The sequence below is a fragment of the Musca vetustissima genome, unplaced genomic scaffold (assembly GCF_032173495.1).
Source record: "Musca vetustissima isolate MV318-11 ecotype Yass unplaced genomic scaffold, APGP_CSIRO_Mvet_v1 utg19508, whole genome shotgun sequence".
Lineage (NCBI taxonomy): Eukaryota > Metazoa > Arthropoda > Insecta > Diptera > Muscidae > Musca > Musca vetustissima.
This window is the reverse complement of record NW_026884089.1, coordinates 375,477-380,137: the sequence shown is the minus strand read 5'-3', so window position 1 is coordinate 380,137 and position 4,661 is coordinate 375,477.

Genomic DNA, 4,661 nt, shown 5'->3' with positions numbered 1-4,661 from the left:
CATCCTTTAAAAAATCTACGCCTTATGAGGACCTAGAAAAACATCCTTTAAAAAATCTACGCCTTATGAGGACCTAGAAAAACATCCTTTAAAAAATCTACGCCTTATGAGGACCTAAAAAAATCTACGCCTTATGAGGACCTAAAAAACATCCTTTAAAAAATCTACGCCTTATGAGGACCTAGAAAAACATCCTTTAAAAAATCTACGCCTTATGAGGACCTAGAAAAACATCCTTTAAAAAATCTACGCCTTATGAGGACCTAGAAAAACATCCTTTAAAAAATCTACGCCTTATGAGGACCTAGAAAAACATCCTTTAAAAAATCTACGCCTTATGAGGACCTAGAAAAACATCCTTTAAAAAATCTACGCCTTATGAGGACCTAGAAAAACATCCTTTAAAAAATCTACGCCTTATGAGGACCTAGAAAAACATCCTTTAAAAAATCTACGCCTTATGAGGACCTAGAAAAACATCCTTTAAAAAATCTACGCCTTATGAGGACCTAGAAAAACATCCTTTAAAAAATCTACGCCTTATGAGGACCTAGAAAAACATCCTTTAAAAAATCTACGCCTTATGAGGACCTAGAAAAACATCCTTTAAAAAATCTACGCCTTATGAGGACCTAGAAAAACATCCTTTAAAAAATCTACGCCTTATGAGGACCTAGAAAAACATCCTTTAAAAAATCTACGCCTTATGAGGACCTAGAAAAACATCCTTTAAAAAATCTACGCCTTATGAGGACCTAGAAAAACATCCTTTAAAAAATCTACGCCTTATGAGGACCTAGAAAAACATCCTTTAAAAAATCTACGCCTTATGAGGACCTAGAAAAACATCCTTTAAAAAATCTACGCCTTATGAGGACCTAGAAAAACATCCTTTAAAAAATCTACGCCTTATGAGGACCTAGAAAAACATCCTTTAAAAAATCTACGCCTTATGAGGACCTAGAAAAACATCCTTTAAAAAATCTACGCCTTATGAGAACCTAGAAAAACATCCTTTAAAAAATCTACGCCTTATGAGGACCTAGAAAAACATCCTTTAAAAAATCTACGCCTTATGAGGACCTAGAAAAACATCCTTTAAAAAATCTACGCCTTATGAGGACCTAGAAAAACATCCTTTAAAAAATCTACGCCTTATGAGGACCTAGAAAAACATCCTTTAAAAAATCTACGCCTTATGAGGACCTAGAAAAACATCCTTTAAAAAATCAACGCCTTATGAGGACCTAGAAAAACATCCTTTAAAAAATCTACGCCTTATGAGGACCTAGAAAAACATCCTTTAAAAAATCTACGCCTTATGAGGACCTAGAAAAACATCCTTTAAAAAATCTACGCCTTATGAGGACCTAGAAAAACATCCTTTAAAAAATCTACGCCTTATGAGGACCTAGAAAAACATCCTTTAAAAAATCTACGCCTTATGAGGACCTAGAAAAATATCCTTTAAAAAATCTACGCCTTATGAGGACCTAGAAAAACATCCTTTAAAAAATCTACGCCTTATGAGGACCTAAAAAAACATCCTTTAAAGAATCTACGCCTTATGAGGACCTAGAAAAACATCCTTTAAAAAATCTACGCCTTATGAGGACCTAGAAAAACATCCTTTAAAAAATCTACGCCTTATGAGGACCTAGAAAAACATCCTTTAAAAAATCTACGCCTTATGAGGACCTAGAAAAACATCCTTTAAAAAATCTACGCCTTATGAGGACCTAGAAAAACATCCTTTAAAAAATCTACGCCTTATGAGGACCTAGAAAAACATCCTTTAAAAAATCTACGCCTTATGAGGACCTAGAAAAACATCCTTTAAAAAATCTACGCCTTATGAGGACCTAGAAAAACATCCTTTAAAAAATCTACGCCTTATGAGGACCTAGAAAAACATCCTTTAAAAAATCTACGCCTTATGAGGACCTAGAAAAACATCCTTTAAAAAATCTACGCCTTATGAGGACCTAGAAAAACATCCTTTAAAAAATCTACGCCTTATGAGGACCTAGAAAAACATCCTTTAAAAAATCTACGCCTTATGAGGACCTAGAAAAACATCCTTTAAAAAATCTACGCCTTATGAGGACCTAAAAAAAAAAATCTACGCCTTATGAGGACCTAGAAAAACATCCTTTAAAAAATCTACGCCTTATGAGGACCTAGAAAAACATCCTTTAAAAAATCTACGCCTTATGAGGACCTAGAAAAACATCCTTTAAAAAATCTACGCCTTATGAGGACCTAGAAAAACATCCTTTAAAAAATCTACGCCTTATGAGGACCTAGAAAAACATCCTTTAAAAAATCTACGCCTTATGAGGAAAAAATCCTTTAAAAAATCTACGCCTTATGAGGACCTAGAAAAACATCCTTTAAAAAATCTACGCCTTATGAGGACCTAGAAAAACATCCTTTAAAAAATCTACGCCTTATGAGGACCTAGAAAAACATCCTTTAAAAAATCTACGCCTTATGAGGACCTAGAAAAACATCCTTTAAAAAATCTACGCCTTATGAGGACCTAGAAAAACATCCTTTAAAAAATCTACGCCTTATGAGGACCTAGAAAAACATCCTTTAAAAAATCTACGCCTTATGAGGACCTAGAAAAACATCCTTTAAAAAATCTACGCCTTATGAGGACCTAGAAAAACATCCTTTAAAAAATCTACGCCTTATGAGGACCTAGAAAAACATCCTTTAAAAAATCTACGCCTTATGAGGACCTAGAAAAACATCCTTTAAAAAATCTACGCCTTATGAGGACCTAGAAAAACATCCTTTAAAAAATCTACGCCTTATGAGGACCTAGAAAAACATCCTTATAAAAAATCTACGCCTTATGAGGACCTAGAAAAACATCCTTTAAAAAATATACGCCTTATGAGGACCTAGAAAAACATCCTTTAAAAAATCTACGCCTTATGAGGACCTAGAAAAACATCCTTTAAAAAATCTACGCCTTATGAGGAAAAATATACCTTTAAAAAATCTAGATGAACCTAAAAAACATCCTTTAAAAAATCTACGCCTTATGAGGACCTAGAAAAACATCCTTTAAAAAATCTACGCCTTATGAGGACCTAGAAAAATCTACGCCTTATGAGGACCTAGAAAAACATCCTTTAAAAAATCAGGTGCCTTTATCATCTTTATCAACAGGCATACGCCTTATGAGGAAAAAAAATATTAACATCTTTTAAAAATCTACGCCTTGGATGGCCTTTAAAAAATATCCTTTAAAAAATCTACGCCTTGGATGGCCTTTAAAAAATATTCTTTAAAAAATCTACGCCTTGGATGGCCTTTAAAAATTCTTCTTTTAAAAATCTACGCCTTAGATGGCCTTTAAAAAATATTCTTTAAAAAATCTAAGCCTTATGAGGAGCTAAAAAATCTATTATGAGGACCTAGAAAAACATCCTTTAAAAAATCTACGCCTTATGAGGACCTAAAAAATCTACGCCTTATGAGGCCCTAGAAAAACATCCTTTAAAAAATCTACGCCTTATGAGGACCTAGAAAAACATCCTTTAAAAAATCTACGCCTTATGAGGACCTAAAAAATCTACGCCTTATGAGGACCTAAAAAATCTACGCCTTATGAGGACCTAGAAAAACATCCTTTAAAGAATCTACGCCTTATGAGGACCTAGAAAAACATCCTTTAAAAAATCTACGCCTTATGAGGACCTAGAAAAACATCCTTTAAAAAATCTACGCCTTATGAGGACCTAGAAAAACATCCTTTAAAAAATCTACGCCTTATGAGGACCTAAAAAATCTACGCCTTATGAGGCCCTAGAAAAACATCCTTTAAAAAATCTACGCCTTATGAGGACCTAGAAAAACATCCTTTAAAAAATCTACGCCTTATGAGGACCTAGAAAAACATCCTTTAAAAAATCTACGCCTTATGAGGACCTAAAAAATCTACGCCTTATGAGGACCTAAAAAAACATCCTTTAAAGAATCTACGCCTTATGAGGACCTAGAAAAACATCCTTTAAAAAATCTACGCCTTATGAGGACCTAGAAAAATATCCTTTAAAAAATCTACGCCTTATGAGGACCTAGAAAAACATCCTTTAAAAAATCTACGCTATGCCAAATTCCGTGCATATATATAGGGACTTTGGTGTACCTTATGAGGACCTAGAAAAACATCCTTTAAAAAATCTACGCCTTATGAGGACCTAGAAAAACATCCTTTAAAAAATCTACGCCTTATGAGGACCTAAAAAATCTACGCCTTATGAGGACCTAGAAAAACATCCTTTAAAAAATCTACGCCTTATGAGGACCTAGAAAAACATCCTTTAAAAAATCTACACCTTATGAGTAGCTAGAAAAACATTCTTTAAAAAATCTACGCCTTGTGTTAGATCTTGAAAAAAAAAACTCTTAAAAAAATCCACGCCTTGTGATAGGCCTTGCAAAAATATTCTTTAAAAAATCCACGACTTATGAGGACCTAGAAAAACATCCTTTTAAAAATCTACGCCTTATGAGGACCTAAAAAATCTACACCTTATGAGGACCTAGAAAAACATCCTTTAAAAAATCTACGCCTTATGAGGAGCTAAAAAATCTACGCCTTATGAGGACCTAGAAAAACATCCTTTAAAAAATCTACACCT